Source organism: Lissotriton helveticus, chromosome 7, assembly GCF_964261635.1.
Source record: "Lissotriton helveticus chromosome 7, aLisHel1.1, whole genome shotgun sequence".
Taxonomy (NCBI): Eukaryota; Metazoa; Chordata; class Amphibia; order Caudata; family Salamandridae; genus Lissotriton; species Lissotriton helveticus.
The window spans coordinates 454424429-454451037 of NC_136068.1; the positions used below are offsets into that span (position 1 = coordinate 454424429).

The window sequence follows — 26609 nt, forward strand, 5'->3', positions numbered from 1 at the left end:
AAAGTACATTTGCACTACTACTGTACAGAATTGGTTATCTGAAACAGCAATAAAATTTGTTTACAACAAAAAAAAAAAAAATTGAAACTCATAGTACGGCCTGGGAGTCGCATGCAGCCCCCTTGGTCAACATCCCTGGGCTTCCGTCTACTCAACTCAGTATGAACAATAAAAATATGTTAAATAAACAGACAAGCATTTATTTAAAGGTTAATTGATGTTAAAGAAAAGATGTAACTAGGGAGTCCTTCACCACTTAACTTTAGGAACACCTTAATTTTAAAGACATCTTGCAGCAAAATTATAAAAGTATGACAAAGTCTCTTCAACATTGTATTTAATTAACATGCAGACCACCTTTACACCATACTACATCAGATTAAGTCAGTGCAATGAGAAGTATCCATTTAAAAGTGAGTTTTCAAACATGAATTTATAAACGTTCTCCCCCCACCCCGTCAATAATTCAAATAGCGAACTAAAGAGGCTAGTCAATTGTAATGAAAATAGAATTTGTAGAGCACAACTAATACCCTGGGGTGTCTAGGCGCTAATCCTCTATAAACTGCAGCACAAGCTAGAGTCCAGGAGCGGATGGATGTTTACTGTTAAAAAAAGCTAAGTTTTTTAACTTTTCCTGAAGTCAAGGTCTTAAGTGCTAGTATTATGTGCACTATTTGGGTGTCCTGGGTTCCTATTACACACAAGCATTATAGTTTATTAAATACAACACAGGAGAAGGCTTTCTGATGCGCACATCCTGAAGTCATGTATTTCAAAATCCTCTTATACGAGGAGGGAAAATGAAATAAAACAATTAACTAGGATCACATAATTTGGTAAAGTGGAGAAGCCGGGATTCATCTTTTTTCTGATTTCATTGTTCAATTCAGCAACTACATATATATGCTTCACTTACCCTACAGCCAATTTACTGCCAATCTCACTCAAGGCTCCCGCACCCAACTGCCACCTGGCAGGATTGATGCAGCTCTCAGTCACATCACAGACCAAGCGTTTTGGCCCCTGGGAAAATGTTAGCAAGTACAATCTGGCAATGCCTGAAGGACTGGTCTGATAGGTCAGTGTGTGAGCTAGTTTCGTGGATGTTTGGAATCCTGTTTTATGGTCTGATAACCTGTTTTTAGGTCGAGCTTTCGAGACCTCATATATACACTTTAGTATATACTTATATGTGTATGTACTATGTGGGCTCTGGAGATCAGCCCAAGGACTTTTCTGCCTCCACTTAGGGACTTTTTTTCTGCTCAACTGCCTCCATTTAACTGTCTTGATAGAAGACGACGAGCAGAGGTCAGTAAAATACCAGAATTGCTTTCTGCTGAGAGACTTTCTTTTTTTTATTTTTCTTGCAACTGCCTCTATTTAACTTTCTTGATAGAAAACGACCAGCAGAGGTCAGTAAAAAAAACAGAATCACTTTAGCATTCTCTAGATTCCAGTCCATAGAAATTGTCTTCCAGGAGCACCCGTAGACAAAAATCTTTTTTTAAATCTTGTATTTTCAGTGAAATGACCACCTAAGGCCCTGATTTTTTATTAAAAACAGAGCTTTGGACTATACCATTTTCCGCTGAAAAGCAATATTTCTTTCCATGTGTTCCCATACCTGGTGTGTCACGCAGTTTGGTGCTTACTTTCACTCCATGTTAAGAAAAGTAGATGTTTCAGCACCCAGGCTAATGTGCTGTATAGCTAAATACATATAAGGTCCCAAAGGTGAGACAGATTGCATTGCAAATGCTGGTTTCCTCAGACATTAAAACAAACATTGACTGCAGCAAGCACAAATGCACACAGTTGCTCGTTTCTTGAAATACACATATACAGCGTATCTTTACAAGTTGGATATTACCTTGATTTTGAAATGTGGGCAACTTTTATTTTGGTGTCCGGGACTATTTTCTGTCCAAGTCCGACCCTGTACTAAACTGCTGCAACAAGGATACGGAGGTCTCAAGTTTCCTAGGTCCATCCGTGACGAACTCAAAGTCGAACTTTTTTCTCCGAGTTATGGTACATGTTGGTGTTTATGATATTTTCAACAAGACTGCAAATATCAAAACGCAATGGGCAAAAAATCTGGACTAGGGGTCCTCCTCACAGAAGGAACTGAGAAACCTGACCGTTCAGAAGAGGTCAACCAGGTACTGATACATCAAAGAGCCCTAAACCATAGTCAGACACCGAAGTTTAGCCCCAGCGCAAGTAGTGCTTAATTTGTGGCGGTGGTTGCAGGTGATGGGAATGGAAACTAATTTTTGGGACCAGTAAATATTTTTCTTTACATACTGACCCAGACAGAGGTGTAACGCACACCCCAGCAACGCAGACTGACCTGGGCTAGGTACGGAAAATCAAAAAATAAAGAAAAAGATAGGAAAACAGTAAGACGTTGAAAAGAAAACTTAAGGCTGCCATGATATGGGAAAGTGCGGGTATGAAGAATAATACGTCAGGGTCAAGGCTAGTCAGTATTTGATATTGGACGATCACGAAATCTAGCAGCGACTTCGGCCAACTTTTAAGAAAATATTTAGGTCCGTGCACTTATTTTTTTATTATTATTCTTACTTTAACAAATTAAGCTTGGGGAGCAGGTGGTAGTCAATGGCATTAACCAGGGGATAGGTACCGCTCATGAGTCAGTCAACACAAGGCCGCGTTCAGCCCGCGGCACTCAAGCAATGAGCAGCACTTACACCAACCCAGTTGATCGCTGAAGACACAACTGTGTAAGCAGCCGACACTTTATGCGCCCAGAGGCATCAGATTTAATCAAACGAATCATTACTGTTCCTATTGTGAAGCGCTCTGACGCCTTCGGGTAAAGTCCGCGCTATATAAAAACGCATAAATAAATAAATAAATAAGTCACAGCCCCAACAGGTGACTGACACTGCCCAACCCAACAGACCTATTCATGTGCCCGACTCATGCCCATGAGCCTTAGTATTTTAAAAGCAAAGGCCTGGCACGTGACCCGTACCAAAGTCTAGGCTTGTTTCCAAGCCATGTAAAAACAGTGCAAATATACCCCTTTAAAATAAGGAGGGGGTAAAAACTTACTTGGACTACAGGCTGGCGTTTACATCGTCTAAAGGGGCGGTTGGGGGGAATCCCTTCCTCCGTAACCCCGCCCTCTTAAACTACTCAGAAATAACGCTTAACTTCTAGGGTCTCCAGCCCCGGGATCACACCTCTTGGGGATATACTAAAATCACGTCCCTTACCGTCGGTGGTACGCCGCGCCACTGTCTACGCAGGAAGGGACCCCCTCCCTTATATCGTATTGGGTCTTCCCAATCGTGGTCACGCCCCTCCCATTTCCCCGTGACTGAGATGGTCTCCGGGAGGTGGGGCGTAGAGTCTGGGCCTGAGAGGGGTCTTTACCTGTACGGAGCCGATCCACGTCCCACCGTCTCTTCCGCAGCAGGAAAGCACGCAGCAGCCGCACCCCTCCCTGACCCAGCCGAGGGGAGGGGAGGGGAGGAAGAGGAGGGCGGTGGGAGGGAGGGGAGGAAGAGGAGGGCGGTGGGAGGGACCGAAGGAGGAGAGAAGAGGGCTAAACTAGAGCTCAGTAAGGGACGGTGGGAGTGGGAGTAGGAGCACACGAGGGTGTGCAGAGGAGGGCGGTGTAGGAGTACTGGAATATGGCAGGGGTACGACTAGAAAACGGGTAGTCAATAGGGGTGCGTATAACCCAGGCCCTTGTCAGCAAGGGAAAGCCCCACCCCGTGATCTAGGCCCGAGGCTAGTGTATATCCCGGAGTCGAGCAGCTCACGTGCAAATTAAGGAGTTACTTAATGCCACGTTTTGCAGATGGATGATTTATTTTATTGTAGACCACTGAAGATTAGCTGAGGGAGAGGGCTGAAGTATTTGGAGGTCTTGGAGTTTTAATGTTTGCGAGAAGGAGGCGTAGAGTAGAGCAGAGAAAGAAGAGGTACAGAAAAGTTAGATAGATGGCGTAGAGGTACTAAACGGGAAAGGGTATAGAAAGGTGAATGGATAGCGAGCATGAAGGCATAGAGAGACGGTAAAGAAGAAAGAAGAGATAAAGTGAAGTACGCATTGTAGATGTATTGGAAGATGAGGTATAGGAGAGGACAATGCAGAGAGGGAAGGTGTCCTATAAAGAGTTGGCCCGAGAAGGATCACTATACTAGGGGGATGGTGTATATAGAGTGGAGTATAAAGGAGTATAGAAAAGTGGTGTCAAGATGAATAAGGAAAGTAGAGGTAAAATGATGGTGAGCAGAGATGGGGTGATGGAGATAGGAATTGTGGGGTGCAGTGGAGGGGTGAGAAAGGATAGAGCCCCCCCAAGGGACGGTATAGAGGTGAGGAATGGGGTGAACGAGAGGTACAAAGAATGAAGTTATAAAGGAGAGAAGAGATGTGGTGAGGGACAAAGCCTGGAAAAGAGGCAGGATGAATACAAGTATGAAGTAGTAGAGTAATGCAGGAGTATTATTATTTATTTATGGAAATATACAGAAAAGTTAAGCATGTATGGAGGGTAAACAGACAGGAAGAGAGACCTTTGCAAGAAGTAGAGAAGGGAGATATAGAGGCTGACCCGGGAAGGGGTGAGGGAAGGAGGTAGAAAGAATGTAAGCCCAGAGCGGAGGGGGCCGGGGTGGTGAGGCTCTACACTGGAAGAGACATACGGGCACATGCATCAAAGGAAATTACATTCGCAAACGGTGCGAATCGCAAAATTCGGTCGTTTGCGAATGCAATTCCCATTTTTGGGATGCATTAACATTTTTGTCAATTTCGCAATTTAAGAAATCGCAAAATTGCGATTTCTTAAATTGCGATTGCATTTAAGGGATCTCAAATTGAGATTCCTTAAATGCAATGCATCAAAATTAAAAAGATTGCGAATTCGCAAATAAGGGGTGCAAATTACCATGAAGTTGACCTTCATGGTAATTTGCGAAAACTTGGAAAAATGCACTAAAGTGCATTTTTCGAAGTTTCATTTCACACACACACAATTGCCCTTGGGGCATGTGTGTGTGCAAAATGTACTTATGGGCAGATTTCAGGGGTGCAACAGGGTGTCCTTTGGACACCCCTGCACCCTTGAAATTGCATTCTTAATTTGCGAATTTCTAATGGTGAATCGCAAATTAAGAATGTCATTCCCATTCATTCCTAAGGGCCTCTAGGCCCATAGGAATGAATGGGGTGGTATTCCTTAATTGCGATTCTCAATTAGAGAATCGCAATTAAGGAATTTTAGGGAATCGCTATTTTTTTAGCAATTTTTTGATGCATTGCATTTTGCAATTCCTTAATTGCGATTCCTTATTTTTCGCAATTAAGGAATCGCAAAATGCAATATTGATGCATGTGCCCGATAGTGTACGAAGGTCGGTAAAGAGGAGGGACACATTCATGGGAAGAGGTAAAGGGGCGGGAGGAATAGAGAGATTAGGAGGGAATATAAGTGATCTAGAGGGCCATGTAGGGAAGAGGAGGCATACAACACATTGGGAGTGATGGAGTTATAAATGGACTTGGGTGCCGAGGAGGAGATATGTAGAGGATGGACGATCTACACGAGGGGAGGGGGGTCGAGGAGGGAAGTGCAGAGGGGATGTTGATGTGAGTGAGGGAGCGCATAGATCAGGGAGACATAAAAAAGGCGAGTATTGAAGAGGTTCATTGTTAGATTAGGCCAGGCACAGGAGACAGAGAAAGCCGGTAGCGAGCGGTGCAACCAGTGAGTGAGTAGAGAAGCTGGGGCATTGAAGAGAAGTAGTGTAGAAATGGAATAGAGGAAGTGGGGGCGCAGAAATGAAGTATAGGGTACCATTGTATAGAAGGATGTGTAGAGAATAGTGGGCATCCGTTGAAACAGTATAGAGATGGGGAGGTGCAGAGAAAGTAGCGGAGCAGTGAACTAGAGTAGGGGTACAGAGAAGAGGTGCCAGAGGCAGGGAAGGAGGTATAGAGAGATAGAAAGAGGAGGTATAGAAAAGGATTGCCACTGAAGGAGGGACGCACCAATGAGGGAGCTTCAGAGAAGGTGAACTTAAAGCAGATAATGGGATGTTATCGGCCATTAGGCGTGACAAGCCAGGCGAGCATAACTGCTGTAGCACAAGTGATGCTAGAACAGCTCGATATTGCGGATATGGGGCTCAGCCGTGCCGTGCCCAAGCCTTGAACTCCCGCCTGTGTGCCAAGCCAGTGAGTCATTTCCCAGCACTGGGCGTGACTCAGACCTCAGCAGGCCACGTGACACGTGAAAGGATTATATGGCTGCTGAAGGGAGGGGCTATTAAGGTATGGAGGAGAGGTCATGGGAGAGGTAAAGAAAGCAGGGGCGGAGAGAGGAGGGGCTGGACAAGGAGAGGCGGGTACTGAAGGGGAACCAAATATTATTTATTTATTTTATTTATTTATTTATGCATTTTTATATAGCGCGGACTTTACCCGAAGGTGTCAGAGCGCTTCACAAAAGGAACAGAAATGGAACATAATGAGAAACATTACAAAGGCATACGTTACGTTACATAAAGTAAAAGTGACATTTGTGATCAAACAATATACATGAGGTATTAAAAATTGTGAGCAACCAAAAATACATGATGTAGTAAAGGTAATAGTGACAGTTGTGAGCACAATAAGCATTGAGCGCTGGAAGAAGAGCTGCAATAGTGGGTTCCAGGCTTTCTCTCCCTCTCAGTTCTTTTTTCGGTTCATTTTCTTGGTATTTATATTTTCTTTTGTTCAATTAATCTTTATCTTCACATAAGAAAGGAAAATTAAGTAACAACGCTATACCATAAACTCCTGTTACAATACCTCTGGAAGGAGAAACAACAATAAAATGTCTCACCAAACAAGTACAGTCACTGCAGCTGATCTAACATGAAGATAAAAACATCGGTAGCAAATATCTATCTCCTCTATTACAATCACCGATTTAAAATTCCTTGTCTATTTAGAGCAGTGGTTCTTGACATCTGTGGACCCCCACTTAATAATTATTAATCACGGAGGGCGGAGCCGGGAGCCGGGCGGAGCCGGGAGCCGGGCGGACGCTGATCGTCTCGGCTCCCGGTCCACGAAATGCTCTGACCCGGCCCTGGGCAGTTACAGCCCGTCTTTTTGACCGCTCTTCTGTCTGTCCAGCACGAAGCGGAGCGAGTGGGGCAGGAGCGGAGCAGCAGCGATCGCTCCGGGGTTGGCAGACAGGCTCGTTCTCCCGAGGTGAAGGAGGAGAGGGCAGAGGCGCTCAAGATGGCGGGCGGCACGGCGCCGTGGACTCTGCTGACTGCGGCCGCCGCTGGGAGGTAGGATCGCGTCCTGCGCTACCCCGGCTTGCTGAGACTCTCGCCGCAGCTACTGGCATAATTTCCTCTACCCTTATTTCTGTGGAGACCACCACCGAGGGAATCCTCCCAGCGCCTGCCTGACTCTAAGATGGCGGCCGGAGGCGACTGCTGATGGCGATCGCCGCTTCCACTGGCTCGCCCCAACTTTCCCCCGGCCTCCTGCTAATCCTGTGGCCCTCTCTTGGTCTTGTGGCCTGCCTCCCGACCTGTTGCCAGCTTGGGGCCACTGCCAGTGCCGGATTATCCGGACGTTTATTTCGCATGAACTCCAGTTTCCTGTTATTTCCACGCATAAGAACTAAGATGGAAAAAAACTGTGTTGGGGGAATTTATGGCCTTGAGGAACTATCACCAAGCGCGGAGAGAAACTTGGAGACAGAGAGCTCACTTGGTTGCTGCTGGGATTGAGACTTCCGTCATGACTTCAAACAAAGTAGTTGTAAAGGGACAGCTGAAATTCCAGGAGCCTAGTCCCGACAGTTCGACGATTTCGAAGGGCTGGAAGAGGTCCCCCGCTACACGGCGGAGGAGGGCACTGGACATTCCAGGAGCCTAGTCCCGACAGCTCGACGACTTCGGAGGGCTGGAAGTGGTCCCCCGCTACACGGCGGAGGAGGGCACTGGACATCGAATGCTGTCTTATTTAAAGCGCTTTGATAACCTAATCGGTTCAAGTTACTGAAATGTGCAACGTAACTGATTCTATGTAAACTGCTGTGTTAACATGTAACGAAACTGGTGCTATGTAAAGCGCTCTGATAACCTAATCGGTTCAAGTTCGCGCTATAGAAAACTCTAAAAATAAAATTACTGGAACCCGGAGACCTCCAGTGAATTATTATTAGAATCTGGGAACCCCCCACAGAGACATTTCTGGACCTGGTTAGAACCATTTTGGATAATTTGTTATAACCATTTTTGGTAATTTGAACAACACCGAAACAAGCATTCATCAAACAAATACACAAATTATGAAAATGTTATTTGATTCACAAATAAATATAAACAAATTTAGATTTTAATTGGAAGCTTGGAGTTTCTCTAAATTCAATTGAGGCCATTCATCGTCCGTACCATATTCTGTTTGATGCACTTGCACAGCTCCCAAAAGTCAATCTGAGAATATTAACTTGATTTATAGCCTTCAATTTCAAATTCCTGCACAATTACAGAACGTTTTAAAATGTTTAACTATACATGTTGCTTTTTTATTTATATACAAAATCAAATCAAATTAAGCTTTATTCGGTTGTAGAGAAAACATCCATAAAAGCACAGTATATGTTACATCTAGGTAAAAATAAATACATTTAAAAAAGGATTTTTAAAGTAAATAGTAAAATATCATAGCAATGACAGTTTTTTTTTCCTTTTTCCATTTTTGGAATGAAAAAGATTAGCAAAAGGTGGGTTTTCTCAATGTTCCATTCCTCCCATAGGAAAGCACTTTTTACTCCTGATATGGAGGTGTGAGGAAGTACTTTCCGGGGACGATGTTTCGGAACAGTTTCCACCCTTTCTATCCCCGTCTCCCCTTCTGTATTCACAGACCGGGCCTGGAGACAGCTGGCCCTTTAAGGAATTCACCTCGGCATACCAGGTGACGGAGTCACGTGGTACGGAGAGCAGCTACTTCATGGAAGAGGCGAGGAGTTTCCGGCGTTCTTTGGGACCAGACCACAACGCGAGCGAGGAGGAGACGCCGGTGAAAACCTTCCTGATACCGCCGTGGGACAGCATCAGGACGGAATTCGAGGACCTGAAGGGCTCGACATCGACGGAGGTAGCCGAAGACGCTGGACGAGCCAGGACCGGAACAGACGGGCAGCCAGACCCGACCTGGCAACGCGAGCACGCCAGCCACGGCCACCTGGGGTCGTGGCTGCACAAGGTACGGGGTCGCTTGCACCTTCCTTGGGGTAGCGGGACGGAGGAGGGCAAAGGACGGGGTAGAGAGGGCGGAACCGAGTAGACTGTGGCATAACGGCGCGCAGAAGGACGCGTAGGAGAAACCGCACACTCACTGGTGAAGGTTCGGTGTTGCCTGTTCCCCCTCACATCCCTGGCTTTCTGCGTCATATCCCGTATCAGACCCCCACCTGACGGTTGTTCTTGTTCTTTTCTTCCCCTTCCCGATCTCTGCACAAGCCGACCAGTCCTCCAGGCCGGAAGAATATACTGTTTGGAGCCCCATGAGAGAAGACGAGAACTAGAGAGGGACAACTACATCAACCAGAATCCCTTGCTTATGTTTTTTTGAACTCAAGTCACTACACCGCACTGAGCCATTGACTTCTTTTGTTTTGTTTGAGACTGTCAATAAATCCTGCATAGCGCAAATAACCCAAATAGTCCTGGTCTGCTTCTCCACCGCGCCACAGGAGGCTACGACCATAGGAGTATAAGCTACTAATGCATGTACACGGAATGAAGCAATACAGTCAACGTGAAAAGCTTATAAGTTAAAATAAGAAACAGTTGCAGTATCAAAATTAATACAAAGGTACAGCAAAATGTAGAGAATGAAGAACAAATCAGCTTTACTATCACAGAAGGAACAGGTCAATGTTGCTCGAGATTCAGCCTGTGTTTAATAGCCAATTTCAGGAAGTTTACTTTCGATTTAGCAAAAGGTTCAACTTCTAGAAATTGAAGGGCAAGGAATGCCGGGCGACACCTACGTAGGCCCGTAATTTTTAAAATAGGAGTGAGCCACTGTTTCCTCAAATCCTGGTAAAATTTGCAGAAGAGTAATGTGTGAATCGTGGTTTGGGGGGAACTATCGTCACAGGGACATGGTTGTGGTAATTATTCCCAGGTTTTAATCTTAGGAAAGGTGACTAGGTGGTGAAAGATGTTTAGTCTAAACCTGGTTAGCAAGAGTCTTTCATATCCCGAAAGCTCGAAGGTTAAATAAGGCTGGACCGTCGTTGTTGTTTGTATTTGTAGTGAGTGTTGCACGGTTGATTTAGACACCTCACTCGACAGTCGTAGGGATTCAAGATGAGTCAAGCAAGCCTTTTTAAACTGCTTCCTTGGTATTACTGCAATTGTAGAGGGAGAGGTGTAATACTGTTGCATGCCAAGGTCGCTAAAGAATTGCCTAATATACGCTATTCAGGTGATTTTGTGTCCCTTGTCGAGGGAAATACAGTCCTCAAGGAACTCCCTACAGAGAGAGGTTTCACTAGAGGACCATATGCGGTGCCACAGAAGAAGGAGTTGAATCCTTATCAGATCAGTTATAAAAGTCAATCCCAATTCCACGTGGCATGCATAAGTTGAAGTTCCCTGTGGGACAGACAAGATGAATCTTAAAAAATTGTTTTCCACCCTTTGCACCTCCTCAACCTTGGCAAAACCCCAGCCCCCAGCCCCATATATTGCAATTGAAATGCATTTAGCCCTATAGATTTCAAGAAGTTCTACCGGGTGGCGCCTGCCTAATTTATTAGCAAAGTTAACCAAGGCGGCTGTTGTCCTCTTAAAAGTTAGCTTCCTTGATTCAATGGCAGGCTTCCAGGAGCATTTGTTGTCAAATACTACGCCCAGGTAAGGATAGGTGGTTGTAGTATCCAATTTTTTATTTTCAATATACATAGGCTTAATGTTCTTCATCCTTGGGCCTGCGGACATAACATACGTCTTTTTGATGTTTATTTTTAGGTCCAGGTTAGCCATGAAATCGTGATACTTTACGAGGGCACGCTGTAGCTCCATGGGAGTACGGGCTAATATGACAGCGTCATCCGCATAGAGTAGGATTGGTATAGGGTGCTTATTTATAGAGGGGAGGTCCTTGAAACCCGTTACCATGGCTTTTTCAAGGCCATTGGTGTAGAGATTAAATAAAAACGGGGCTAGGACACAGCCCTGCCTTACCCCGCTCTCTACTCTAAACGGCTTTGTTAGCTCGCCCCCCACTCTGTATCTAACTCTAGCTGTGGCATTTGAATATAGTTCTCGCAGGAATGTTAAAAGAGACGTCTCTATTCCCATGTCAGCTAGGATGGTCCACAGCTTATTATGAATAATGCAGTCAAATGCTGCTGTGAGGTCAACGTATGCCATGTAAATGCCCCCCCCCCCCCTTTGCCTTTACGTACTTATCAACTAATAGGGATAAATTAAGGGCTTGCTCTATTGTGCCCAAACCCTCAGGAAACCCGAACTGCAAATCGGAAAGAACTTTATCTGAAACCCACTGCTGGAGTCGATCTAGGATAATGCGACCGGCCACTTTCCCCAGGGAATCCAGCAGGGAAATAGGCCGGTAGCAGGATGGTAATTGGCGATCCCCTTTTTTAAATATGGGCACGAGGATGGGTTGGGACCATGAATCAATAAGGCCCACGTCACATGTAGCCTGTAGGACCCTAGTTAGAATAGGCGACCAGAGTTCTATATTGAATTTAAAAAAGTCAATAGGGACTCTGTCGGGGCCCGGTGCTTTGCCATTTTTGCTGGCCATCAAGGCTAACTCCACCTCCTCGTGAGTTATATTAATAGGCAACGGAAAAGAAATCGAATTTAACCCAGAAGAAAGTAATTGAGTTGCGGATGAAGGTGAGCTGAATATCCGCTCAAAATAATCAACCCACGTCTGCTCATCAATCGCAACATCAAGACTGGGGTTCACCGTTGGGTTAGCTAAAAAAGGAGACTTCAAGACCTTCCAGAAGGCGGCACTGTCCCTTATGGAGCAAGAGGAATGTAATTAGGTCTAAATATCTTTTTTCAGCGAGTTCTTCGTACGTGTTAGGGCCTGTTTGTAAGTTGTCCGATGGGCAGCTATTTCCTTAGAGGTTCTATCCTTTTTGTTTAACGCTGCTTTTAGATTCTGATAGGCTTTCGTACAGGCATTATAGAACCATCCCTTCTTGATAATTTTCCCTGTCTTCATTTTAACAAAAAGGGATTCCCTGATTGATGTTAATAATGTTAAAAAACTAACCATAATGTCCTCACTGGTGGTGGCTGGATCGAAAAATTATTTATATACAATTTATTAGTCTGTTACTATTGAATTTTCTAAGTAGTTGCGTACTCCCTAAGTAGGTTTTGCAGACACCCAGGGGTCCCCAAACCACAGGTTAAGAACCACTGATTTAGAGTTTATGTCGTGCCATCATAGTTACGTGCAGTGCAATGGACATCCACAGCCTGAGGGATTCATTGGCAGCCTTAAATAATTTCCAGGGCCCTACCGCCGTTTCATACTTTTGGAGACAATCCCAGCCTGCTTCATATAACACCTTTCCCGTTCCAACGCACAAGTTCACATCTTCCTTCTTTTCCATGAGTGGAAGTGGAATCCTTGCACCCTATGACCAAGCTAGACTCTGCCTGGCACTGATAGGCCTACTAGTTTGCGCAAGAGTTTGGATATTTGAAGGGCTTTAAGTTGGCCAAGTCCCCCTGGGCCTCAGACAGGACATTAATTCAAAGCAAAAAAAATCCTGATCAAATCCTTTAAATTTGCCCTTAACTTTACAGCAAAAAAGCATTGATTTATTTCTAAACAATGTTAATCCAAGTAAGTTTAGTTCTTGTTTATATTTCACATGTTTTACTTATCTTTTATTCCCTAAGAGTGCTTGTTATTTCTTTGATGTTGTGGTTCTGTAGTTTTTTGAAGCATAATACTTGTGTGTAGTGCATAGTTTGAACTGAGTTTTATCTATGTGTTTACAATGTTTATGTTTAGGGGATTTATAGAGCGCATGGCTGCCCAAGGGCTTCCCAGCGCTAGAGGAGCAGTCCGGACTGAGACTGAGGGAGGTTAATGGTATTGATCAAAGAGCCAAGTCTTGAAATTTTTTCGGAAAATAGATTCAGTTTCCACAAATCTACACTCCCTTAGCATAGAGTTCCAAAGCTTGGGTGCTAAGTGTGCAAACAATTTGCCACCCCATCTGGCTCTTTTGATTCTGGTTGTTTTTAGTAGCTGTTCGGTACCAGAGCGAAGGCTTCTATTTGGGGCATATAGGCTTACCAGAGCCCTGATTTTGCCGGGCCCTTACCGTAAATGTCATTATGTATCAGGCAGATTGCCTTGAATTTGACTCCTGCCCCGATTGGCAACCAGTGTAGTGCTCTTTAGTGCTTCCCACAGATTCCTGTATGCGGGCTTTACACAGCAGTCTTACCGTGGAATTCTGTACCACCTGAAGTTTTTTTGTGACATATTTTGGTGCTCCCAAATAGAGGGCGCTCCAATAGTCCAAGCATGATGTAACCAACGCATGGATTACTGTCTTCCTGAGCTGCCGGGGAATGAGCTCTAAGATTTTGCTGAGCATTCTAAGTAGCCCAAAACAGATTCTTGCTAGCTTTTTCGCTTGGTATTCCATAGTTAGCTTCTTATTGAGCCAAAAGCAGAGGTTTCCGATAGTCGAATTGGGAATAGGTGGACTTCCTAAACATGTAGGCCAGCTAATCATAGGCCTGGGGACCACCTTATTTCTGAGCACCATAAGCTCGGTTTTGACCCCATTCAGCTTCATGCAACTATTTGACATCCATTCCACCACTCTTTCCAAACATGGGCTGTTAGACCTGGCATCTTTGGCGTGGTTTCCCCCTATCTTTTTGCCTCTACTTCCTGTATTTTTGATGCTGTGCTGTATTTCGTTTTGGCTGGTTAGATGCTTTGGGCACTTTGCCACTGCTGTTCAGTGTCAAAGTGCAAGTGCTCCCTGTGTACATTGTTATTATGATTGTTTATACATGATTGACATATTTGTGTCACCAAGAAGTCCCTTATAAGTTCACCACTCCTTACCACCCTCAAGGAAATGGGTTGGTTGAAAGGTTCACCCGCACCCTGAAAGGTATGATTATGGGCCTAGTGGAGCCCATAATCGGGCCCATGAGACGGAAGTGGGACGTCTTGTTACCATACCCGTTGTTCGCCTACAGGGAGGTGCCTCAGAAGTCCTTAGGGTTCAGTCCCTTTGAACTCCTGTATGGCCACCCTGTTAGAGGACCTCTCACTCTGGTGAAGGAGGGGTGGGAGAAATCCTTTGAGAAAGCCCCCCAGGATGTGTTCAGCTATGTGCTAGCCATCCGCAACCAGACACAACGCTTCAGGAAGCTCGCTCAGGTGAACCTAGAAGCTAGCCAGGAAGAAATGAAAAGATGGTACGACCAGAATACCACTCTGGTCGAATTTTAACCTGGGCAGAAAGTGTGGGTGATGGCGCCAGTGGAGCCTTGTGCGTTCCAAGACAAGTGGACTGGGCCATATGAGGTGGTAGAACGCAAGAGCGAAGTAACCTACCTGGTTAACTTGAAGACTCCCAGGCAGCCCCTGAGAGTCTTGCATGTGAACCGCCTCAAACCCCACTTTGAGAGGTCTGAAGTGACAATGCTGATGGCTACAGATGCTGGAATGGAAGAGGAAAGTGCCCCTCTTCCTGACCTCCTGGCAACCAAGGAGCAAGATGGGTCAGTGGATGGTGTGGTCCTCTCGCCCACCCTGACCCCAGAACAGCAGAGGGACTGTCGCCAAGTATTGGGTCAGTTTGCCCCCTGTTCTCCCTGACCCCAGGTATCACCAACTGGTGCGTCTGTGATGTGGACACTGGAGATAGTTTACCTGTGAAACAAAAATTTTACAGAGTAGCTGACAAGGTCAAGGCCAGCATTAAGGAAGAAGTTTCCAAGATGTTTGCACTAGGGGTGACTGAGACCTCCAGCAGCCCCTGGGCTAGCCCAGTGGTCTTAGTACCAAAAGCTGCTGCGCCCGGTGCCACTCCAGAACTCCAGTTTTGTGTGGACTACCGTGGGCTCAATGCGGTCACGAAAAATGACGCACACCCCATCCCCAGAGCTGATGAGCTTGTGGATCGGTTAGGAGCTGCCCAATACCTCAGTACGTTTGATTTAACTTCTGGGTACTGGCAGATTGCCTTAACTGATGGGGTCTGCATTCTCAACGACAAAGGGGCACTTCCAGTTCAGAGTCATGCCCTTTGGGTTCAAGAATGCCCCTGCCACATTCCAGAGACTGGTTAACCAGGTATTGACCAGGCTGGAGGAATTCAGCGCCGCATACCTGGATGACATTGCTGTGTTCAGCTCCACATGGGAAGAACACTTGCAACACCTCTGTGAAGTGTTGAAGGCTCTGCAAAGGGCACACCTCACTATCAAGGCCTGCAAGTGCCAGATAGGGCAGGAATCTGAGGTGTGCTTGGGACACCAGGTAAGGAGCGGCCAGGTAGCGCCCCTACAGGCAATGTTTGATACCATTCTGGCTTGGGAGCCCCCCCAAGACCCAGACAGAGGTGAGAGCCTTTTTAGGTCTCACCGGGTATTACATACGGTTTGTCGAGGGATATGGCACCATCGTTGCCCCCTTGACAGAGCTGACCTCCAAGAAGCAGCCCAAGAAAGTGAATTGGACCAAAGCTGCCAAACTGCTTTTGATGCCCTGAAGACTGCCATGTGCATAGCACCGGTGCTCAAGGCACCTGACTTCTCCAGTGAGTTCATAGTGCGGACAGATGCTTCAGAGCATTGTGTGGGAGCAGTACTCTCACAGATCACGGATGAGGGCTGGGACCAACCTGTAGCTTTCATTAGCCGGAGGCTACTCCCCAGGGAACAGAGGTAGAGTGCAATTAAAAGGGAAGCTTTTGCTGTGGTCTGGGCTCTGAAGAAGCTGAGGCCCTACCTGTTTGGGACTCACTTCCGTGTTCAGACAGACCACAGGCCCCTCAGATGGTTAATGCAGATGAGGGGTGAGAACCCAAAACTGTTGAGGTGGTCCATCTCCCTACAGGGAATGGGCTTCACGGTGGTACACCGCCCTGGTACAGAACAGGCCAATGCTGATGGTCTGTCCAGGTTTTTCCGCCTTAGTGAAGAGAACTCCCAAGAGGGTGGGTGGTTCTCCCCACTTTCAGCTGGAGGGGACACGTGTTAGACCTGGCATCTTTGTCGTGGTTTCCCCCCTATCTTTTTGCCTCTATGTAGGAGGGTGGATACCTGACTATGGTTACCCCAGATTTTTTGCCTAGTGTTTAGCTGGTTCTCGACTTAGTTGGCCTGGGATCCTGCTAATCAGGGTCCCAGGCTATCTGCTGTCTCTGTAATATGGACTCCATGCACCCTAGGTGCATAACTAATTGGCTTGGGTCACCTTATCAGCCCCTGTACAGTGTACTATAGGTACCCAGGGCATAGGTGCATCAAAGGCCTACCAGGGGCTGCAGCATATCTTTTGCCACCCCTGGCTGGCCATCCAAACAGACACAACTGGCTGATCACTCAGCTGGGGCAAGGTGGTGTAATCACCCCTTGCTTAGATATAGTATACCTATATCTAAACTTATATCTGGACACATATATACCTATAAGTCACTCCTATGGCAGGCCTTAACAATCCTGGAGGCAGAGTGCTTGGTTTTATGTGAGATGGTGCTCTGGCATGAGCTGAGCCTGTCTGCAGCTTTCGGATCAATGTCCTTATAGCTGTTCCAGGATATTGCCATACCATATACTCTTAAGTGCATTATAATTAAGGCTCCCTGTTTTCCGTTTTTACTGATTTTTACAGATAAATACAGACAGAAAACATACATTTTCTTGTCTGTATTTATTTTTAAATGTGGATAAAAACGGATATTGGGTTGCTTTTTGAGTAATTCTAAATACTGTCTGCTATGGCTCCCAGACCAATAGATGTGTGGATTATTAGATAAGGGGGTTAAAAAAGAAAGGACTTTTAGTAGAGGCTTTAACAGCAGTAGATATGCACAAGGTTGATACTGAAACTTGTATATTTTCATATAAGTGCACTGATTTATCTTCTGTGGGTGTTCACAGCACTGAAACCTGGCAGACATTCAAGCAAAAGTGAATACTTATCAGTTAAATAAATGTGGAAGAATACTAATTTCAGCTTAATGTTTCCACAAATTCCCAAATAAATATGGATAAATACAGATAAAATTAGCAAAAAATAAATATGGATAAATACAGACGGAAATGGCAATAAAATAAATACCATAAAACCGGGAACCCTAATTATAATCCTCGCGGTTATTGCTAACTTTGGCTTGGCTTTATCAAAACATGTAGTGTAAGGTGTCATACACTTTGGAATACTACCCCCTCGCCAGTTCTGGCAACGGGGGTAGCATTCCACCCTTCTAGAGGGAGAAGACATGTTACTTTACTTAAAACGCGGTTAAATCTAACCAGAGCCCCTGCATCACAAAATGAATGCTGCTGCCACAGACACGAGTCTGGCCTCCTGCTGCTGACCGAAACTCCGGCAGGGGAGGCCTGGACAAATGGTATCCTGTCACAGGGAGGTGTTACACCACCCCAGACAGGAGATAGTGGATTGAGGTAGGCAGGGCGAGTGAAACTAGACACTGCATGGGGCGCACAAGGCTCCCCATGCATAGCCCAGTTCAAAACGGTGCTGGGGCACTACAGCCACAGCTCTGGCGCGAAGCTGGACAAAGGGAAAGGGGTGTAACCACCCCCTTCCTGGGTCCCACCCATAGGAGAGACCTAGCAGGTAATCCAGCCCCTTGATTTGGAATAAAGGTAGGAGCTGTGCCCAGAGGCTTTAGATAATCCTGACTGAAACTTTGAAATGAAACTCTGGACCCTTCGAAATCCTACTCGACGTAGAAGACTGAAGAATCTCCCTTGTGGTCAAGAAATGACCACCCAGTGCAAACAGGCACCCTCCAGCGCCCAACGGTTTGCTTTGTTGCAGCTCCCGCCGGAGCTCGAGCGACAGAGATCGACAAGAACCGGATTCCCAGACATCCAACAGCCCGGTCCACAGCCACAGCAAAGCTGAGACCTGTGGAGGCGACGTGAGACATGGGACCGGCCATCTTGAAAAGACTGCGACGTGCTGACTGTGCAGCCCCCGAGGCTCCCTCGAAGCTGTGTATTGGGGTTTGAGAAGTTCCAGCCCCGAGCAGCTTGTGCACCGAAGATCTCCCCTCCACACTCACCGAGTGCTGCGTGGGGCCCTTTTGCATTTTCCTGCTCGACGCGTTTGTCCGGTCACTTGCTCGTTGGCTAGTGGCCTCTATGACGACGAATCTTTAAAACTACACTGCTGGTCTGGTTGCTCCAGACTCGCCCTCGCTCCCCTGAAAAGGAGCCACCGCTCAGACCTTGTTGGTCCGAGTAAGAAGCGATCTTCAAATCCTGCGTGAGTTGCCTTTGCCAAGGCCTGTTGACTTAAATCCGGAAGCCGACACCGCCGACAGCGAGAGCCTTCGTGGGTGAGTCCGTGTTCCACTCCAGGTCATCGTCGATGCCCCAGAGTCCACGTGGCAGTGGAGACAAGCTTCTCGACAACCACCTGATTACGCCCGACGGCGCCTGGTTCCTTCCTGGTTCCATCCGGGTCACTGGCTAGTGACCCAGACTCTGTCCCCTCTGCTTTCTGGTACTCTACATCTTCAATCCACCCTTGGATCCACCCGGACTCTTCTCTCCTGGCCGCCTGCAGCATCTTCATCTCCAGGCTCCATAGAACTCCACAACCAAACTCGACAAACTTTGGCACCTATGCACCCGCCTCCTGTGGGTGAGGTAACAATCTAACACCGGTGCTCCTGTAGTGGTTTACACCTCTAGTGTCCTAGTTTAAAGTGGCTTAATTCTAATCCAGTCGGAAGACTTCCAAAACAGTAACTTTGTAACTTTTACGCGCCATTGACTTTGCATTGGTGCATGCGTGTGCTTTAGGCACTGCACCCGTGTCCCGCGGGCCTCTCCCGACTTCATCACTGTTAGTCCCGAGTAGTCCCAGCGATTCACAAGGCCCTAGGCCCTACCATTGTTCGAGAGGTGGTACTTATACCACTATTTTAGTATATGGTTAGAGTGGCCACCGGGCTTATCCAAAATTGTGCAACTTTTGAATGTTTAACTGTGCTTTTGTTTAAACGCTTGTGCCTCTGCACTTATAAAGAGTACAGAGGATTATTCTAGTAATAAATACATATATATTTATAATATATAACTTGTGTGGTGTCCTTTCATTTGGTATTAAAGGATTGCATATGGTAAAACAGCGGGCTTAAAACACAGTGTTATCCCGGTGCACTCACGTTTCTGAATGGTATCAGATTTGTTTCCCAAGCATGGAGGACCGCAGATCACAAACTTCGTAAACAGACCCCTGACGAAGGGTCATTTGTGTTATGGACCCGAAATGCATTGGGTGAATGGAAGTTTCCATGAAAATCTGATAATGATGATATAAACATTGGATTATGTTTATTTTGGATTTTGACTCATGAATATATAATCATCGTCACAAATTTGAATCACGCAAATAAATTTGATGAACTTGAAGAAATTGGAGTAGAAACTAGTTTTCTTTGTTAATGAGTGCTCAGCCCAGAGGATAGTGTGTTCTACCCTCAATATTCTTTGAAAACAGCGGGCTTCACATGTCCTCTTGAGTTTAGCCTAAGACTGCTTGGTCTATGCTACCCCTAGGATAGCAGGTCTATAAGGTTGACTTTACAACCACCACCGTAAGGGTTGTTTGGACTGATACAAGGTGATCACTAAAATAGTGAACATCATACATCAGGCCAACTTCTCACACTCTACCTCCTGTATTTTTTATGCTGTGCTGGATTTAGTTTTTGCTGGTTTAGATGCTTTGGGAACTTTGCCACTGCTGTTCAGTGTCAAAGTGCAAGTGCTCCCTGTGTTAATTGTTATTATGATTGGTTATTGTCACCAAGAAGTCCCTAGTAAAGTGCACTGAGTGTGCCAGGGCTGGTGATAACAAATGCTACTAGTGGGCCTGCAGCACTGATTGTGCCACCCACATGAGTAGCCCTAAAATGGTGTCTCAGGCCTGCCACCGCAGTGCCTGTGTGCAGTCTGTGAACTGGCATGTCCTCCTGGTCAGTGTCCCCACTGGCCAGGCCTAACCCTTCCCTTGCTGTACACATTGGTCACCCCTATGGAAGGCCCAAGGTACCCCCTTGGGCAGGGTGCAGTGTATGTGAAAGGTAGAGCATGTACTTGTGCAGGTGACATGCTCTGGTAGTGAATTACAGCCATTTTTGTGTTTCACTATTGTAAGGCTATCTTGCCCCATAGGCTATCATGGGGAATGCTGGCTACAGTAGCTACCAGCATATCTTCCCATAGGACATAAAAGTGTGGTATCCCTGAACTCAGAATTTAATAACACATCTTTTAGGAAAGGTTGTTTTTAAATCCTGTGTTTGAGAACAGCACTTTTAAAAAGTTGCTGTTCTCTTGTCTGACCCTTCTGTGTGCCTTGGCCTGTTTGTGAATTGACTGTCTGGTTTGTGAGTGACAGGGGCTGGGTGGCTCCCAGCGTCTGAGTGGGTCATCCCTGGGGTGAGTAGCTCCATCTGCATCTAGAGTGGTGGGAGGGGGTAGCACCTGGGTCTGAATAGGGCTGTGCCTGCCTTCCACAATGCTGGCTCCACCTCCTGCTGGGCGGCTGACGACCCTACCCCTCTATCTGAAAGGAAAGGAGAGGCCAAGAAAAACAAAGTGCTCAAGGAACACCCAGAACTGGTTAAGACCGGGCTCAGAGCCCTCCTGCACAAAGGGATCAAAGACTTTTAGAGATATAAGTACAGGACCCCTGACTACAGAAAATTAGATCATCCTGGAAGCAAGAAGAAACCTCTGCCAAGGAGAAAGCTGGAAGACTGAAGTAGAAGGACTCCCCTGCTGTGTGATGCTGGACTGACCTGCAGGTGCTTTGCTGCCTAGGAGAGGGGAAGAACTTTGTTGTTGCTTTGTCCCATTACTTGAAGGAATCTCCAAAGGCCTGTTGTGAGCTGGTTCCCTGTTTTGAAGTTCCAGGAACAAAAGGACTTCACCTCCAGCTTCCCTGTGCTCTGCTGAGAAAACTCTGTCCTTCCTAGAGTGCTTAAGCCAGCTGTGGTGCCTCTGGAAGTGGTACTTGTGTTGGGAAGCTGGAAACCAAGATTTGAGAGACTTTGCTACAGAAAAATGTTATTGCATCGCTCGCTTGTGGGGCGCATTCCCGACAGTGCGAGGAAATTCCCGCCGCTACGAAGGCCGAGATCGTCGCATCGCCTATTGCCGCTGCCGGAGACATCGCATCCTTCGTTTGCGGGAAGATCGCCATCACTGGAAGCATCGTAGCAGAGCCTGTCATCGCTGGGTGAGATCGCCGCACCGCTTGCTTGCGGACCGCATCATGTCGCTGCGAACATCGTCGCAGAGCCATCGCATCGAGGAGCTGCAAGAGGAAGATCACCGCTGGATCGTGCATCGTCGCCCCGGAGATCGTCGTAGCCCCTACGGATCATCGCATCATGCCTTTGCGAGAACCAACTTCCTACGGAACCTACGCACCGGAATTCATACAAGTCATTGCCTTCCTCCCCATACAGACCAGATTCGTCGCAACACACCCGCTGCTGCGGCGGGGCTGTCGCCAACGCCGCCCCATGGTCTCAGGAGCAACTCATCGCTTGTTTTCCACCGCATCAGCTTCTGCTTTGGAACTTTGCCGCATTTAAAAGGTACTGTTGGCAAAACGTGATGCAACTGTAAACTTTTCACGCAACTGTGGATTATCAACTTTAAGAACTCTTTCGCAACCATATTCTTGAAGTGTGTATGTTGGATTTTTGTCGTTTTGGTCTTGTGTAGTTTAGATTAAATACCTTATTTTTCTAAACTGTTGTGGAGTCAGTTTGTGGTGTTTTCACTGTGTTACTGTGAGTGTTGGTACAAATACTTTACACATTCCCTTTGGATAAGCCTGACTGCTTGTGCCAAGCTACCAAGGGGGTGAGCAGGGGTTATCTAGAGAGTGGTTCCTCCTTACCCTGACTAGAAGCAAGGGTCCCTATTTGACAGTGGTATCTACCTCTGCCAACTAGAGACCCCCAGTTCTAACAATGGCGCTATACAATCCACATTGCCCTTGTTGTTTGGGTCTAGAGAGACCACCAATTGTGTATCATCTGCATTCGATATCATAGAGATACCAAACTCCTGGATGATACCTGCCAGCGGCCTCAGATAGACATTAAACAATGTGGGCCTAAGCGAGGAGCCCTGTGGTATTCCGAAAGCCAATTGCATGGATTTTGAGAAAAAGTTAGCATCCATGCCTTGAAATGTTCTTCCCTCCAAAAAGGACGACAGCTACTTCAGTGCTTTGCCTTGGATGCCACCTTCCCACAGCCTCTTACTTAGGATTGAGTGGTCCATGGTGCCGAATGCCGCACTGAAATCGAGGTGCAGTATATTGGCTGAGCTCCCTTGGTCCAGAGTATTTTTTAATTATTCCACCGCAGCCAACAATCCTGATTCCGTGCTGTGTTGTGCCCGAAACCCCATCTGAGTGGGGTGGAAACAGTGATTAGTTTTCAGGAATTCTGTTAATACTCTGTTAACATGTTTCTCTGTTAGTTTGCCATTTAATGGAAGAAGTGAGATAGGTTGGTAATTCCCTAATCTGGCTGGGTCCAGATTGTCTTTCTTTAATAGGGGCCGAATTATTGTATGTTTCCAGGCTTTTGGAACTTCACCTGCCTCTAGCGAGAGATTAATTATGTCGACCAAAGAGGGGAGCAAGACCTCCAATCCCTTCCCCAACACATGGGGTGCAGCTGGGTCTAGAGGGGAGCCTGATTACATCTTCTCGATCTTCTCAATCAGTGATCTCAGACCATTTATATTGGTAGTAGGGAAGCAGGTTAGGGCCGACAGGGTAGTGCTCCACCTCTGCTTCCCTCCCTGGCACGTAGTGGTTCCATTCTCAGCCATACATGTGGTCGTGCTGTTCCCATTGTGAAAGGAACTGTAAATATCCATAACTTTTTGGGAGAAGAAAGACGCTAATTCATTACATTTCTCTTCCGAGGACTGTGGGGAATGGTTATTGTCAGGGAGGTTAGAGATTTGACAACCTTGAAGAGTTCCTTAGATGAGTCCTCTACTTTACTGATCTTTAACTCCCAAAATTTCGCCTGGGCGTCCTTAATATTATTGTGGTAGAGCCTAATGGCTGCTTTATAGGAAGCGTTGAGTTTGGTGTCGTGGTTCTACCTCCACTCCCTTTCCAGTTTTTTGCAGTTTTTTTTCAATATTGCCAATTGTGCATTATACCAAGGTGCCTTATTAACTGACATTTTTGGTTTGAGAGTTGTTATTGGGGCCATCCTATCCAATGAGTGAGTAACCCAGCTTTCCAAGGCGGAGTATGCCTCTTCAACCTTTCCTTGTATCCTGGGAGCAGAGGTGACTAAGCATTCCCTCCAGGCCTCTGGGTTAAACTTCGCCTAGTTCCTCCTCTGGGTAGTCCCTGGGTGTTGTAAAACATTTTCCCCAACTTCTCTCACACTAAGAGTGAAGGGAATGAAGAAGAGGTCTGACCATTGCATGGGTACTGGAGTGGCTGCTACAATTTTGGGGTCGTTAGAGATTAATGCATCTAATATGTGCCCCTTGCTGTGTGTGGCGGATGACATCAATTGGGTAAGTTGTAATCTCTCGAGATCATGCAACAGCCTCTTAACATTTGGGAGATTCTGGTCCTCGAGGTGGAAATTCAGATGTCCCAGCATCGTTAAATAGGCTTTCCTCACCAGAAGGCTAGCAAGAGCGTCTGGTAGATTGTCTAAAAACTCCCCTTAGGGACCCGGTGGTCAATAAATTAATAACCCTGAGAATGTATGTGTAGGTGAGAGGGTTATGGAGAATTGGCAGCTTTCTCAATCCAGAATAGGAAGTGGGGTGATGACACTTTTATATTTCTTTCTTATTTATATTTCTTTCTTATTAGAAAGCCTAGTCCACCACGCCCTTTCTAATGTGGTCCTGATTAGGAATTTGAAACCCCGAGGTAGGGCCATTAAGATGTCTGGGGTGGAGCTGTCCTTAATCTAGTTCTGTAATGAATAGTACATCGAGCTCTGCCTCCTCTATCAACAGACGCGTTTCAGAGCTCTGTTTAGGGAGGAAGCGGTTGTTAACTAGGCACATTTTCCACATTTTTTTCCTTAGGACAACAGACGTCCGGTGTGCCGGTATCTTGTGGTATTACCTCATACTTGCAATCATTGCATACCCGGGTCCTCTCTGGCCCTTTATTAAATTCCCACCCCGTGTTGCAGCATGAGTCAAGGGGGAGGGCCGAGCCTGTATATCTGATTCGGGGTGTAACAGATCCGTAATCTCTTGTTTAGGGCAGGGATACTGACCCCTTGTCCTCTTCGGGCGTGGAGGGCTTGCCTTTGGCGCGCCAGCAGCGCACCCGCTGTGCACGTCCGCTGCACGCCCGCTTTGCATCCGCCATTTTAAGGTGTCAGAGGTCAGGAATAGTGAATTTACAAAGAAGATGTTAAAAAGATAAAATGCCAATATTTAACAAAGAGGCAAGCACCAGAACACCTCTCACTTCAGTAACGGGCTCCGCTGCACGCCCACTTTGCATATGCCTTTTAAATGTGTTGGATGTCAGGAAACTAGAATGCTGACCTCTGACGCTGCTTGCGCTCTATGGTGGAGAGGGTTAACAGGGAGCACAGTGAGAGTTTCTCATAGTAGCTGTCACTGAGTCAAAAAGGTGATCAGAATACACAGTCATCCCAGTAGTCGTTCACCCAAGAGTAGGCACCCCTCCCAGTAGTCATTCAGGTGAGGGCAGTCCTAGATTATATATATGAATGACTCAGTCCGGTTGTAGCCTCTCGGGCATATTTCTGAAGCGGCTCTGCCAAGTTTCTCCATGTGTATCTTTTGGTAATAGCTTCTGTGGAGGAATCTTAACTGCTCATGTCCAAACCCCGCCTTTATTGTCACATCTCTTGGGCCCTGAATTGCCTCGGTTGAATCGTCGTCACTAAGGTTACCCAGGTCTCTTTCACATCTGTCTTTAAGTTTTTCTGGTAGGGTTGGAGTTACTCATTTTCTTTTTGTATGAGTTACATTGCCTTTTTAGTAGGCATCCGGATAGGATCCTATCTTCTAGTGGGTTTGTCCCCTCAACAGTTGTCTTTGGCGACAAAAGTGACCCAGACGTTTTTAGCTTGGAAATATCAAATGATCTTTTTATTCAGCATTTCATATTCTTCTTTCATTTTCTCAAAGGATTTCAGCTTGACTTTTCCAAACGTATATCCCAATTTCCTTATGGCTTATTCTTAGTCGCAGCTTCTCCCCCTTCCTGTCCTCTGCTGAGCCTTCTCTTGTGTGCCTTGCTCACCCTATACCCTCCCTATGTTTTATCTCCTTCCCTTGGGTCTGCATCACTCACACCAACTTTGCTTGTCTGTATTCTTCTGCTTACCCCAATGGTTTCACATCTGTAACCAATGTCCTGGAATAGTCACTTGCTTGACACTACCGCCATCCTGATTCCCTTAGTATTGTACTTTCCACTTACACATGTAGCTCCCCATTACTTTGCTTATCATGCCATTAATCTCCACTGAATCAGGATTGTTCTTGATTTTGCAGGTGTACATTTTTAACCGTGTCATCACCTCTTCTGTAAAGTGCTCCTATGTCTTTAGGCTAAGTTCAGGCTGGATAAACCCACACAAGTAATTAAATATTTACAGAGAAGGTGAAAAGAGGGGTGAGTGATAGATGGTGTACAGGCAAGGTGAGCCACAGTGAACATAGGTAGTGAAGAGGGGGTTTGGGTGAGAAAGCTATTGAAGAAGAAATGGGGATGATAGGGTGAGGTTTCAGTGGCGTACCCATAGCCCCCGAGCTCGAGGTGGCCACCTCCATCACTGTGCATGGGTAGCAAGCTGCTGGTCTGGGAGATCCTGACTGGGTCAGGCTGGGTCAGGAGCGTGGGGGGCCCCTTTCATGTACATGGCAAGGGGCTCCCTCAAGTTTCGTTACACCACTGTGAGGTTTGGAGGAAGGCAGAAAGAATGTGGAGAAGGACATATGGCAAAATTAATGCCCTGATTACTTACCAGTAATGTTCATTAATCTAATCCTCGTCCCAGTCCTTATATATGAACCAATACCTGGACAGGAAATGCTACCTACCCACACCCACCCTCAGCTGGGTGCTACAAAAGCATAGTCCTCCCACAGCACTTCCTGTAATATCAACCCCTTTAGCATCATCATCAAAAACATAATAATCGAACACTGGGATCATAAAAGTGCATCACGGCGCATTAAATAAAACATTTAAAATCCATAAAAGTTGTGATAAAAATACATAACAGTAT

The 26609-nt window shown here is 46.3% G+C and overlaps 1 protein-coding gene across 1 annotated transcript in view; it reads right to left on the bottom strand.

Annotated features, from left to right (window-relative positions):
• MVP (major vault protein) overlaps positions 1-4649 on the bottom strand; it is a 133382-nt gene extending 128733 nt beyond the window's left edge. Inside the window, exon 1 of the mRNA XM_078652398.1 lies at positions 3415-4649. The gene's annotated coding sequence lies outside the window, so the exon portion shown is untranslated. The remainder of the gene's footprint in view (positions 1-3414) is intronic.
• Between the last annotated feature and the right edge of the window lie 21960 nt (positions 4650-26609).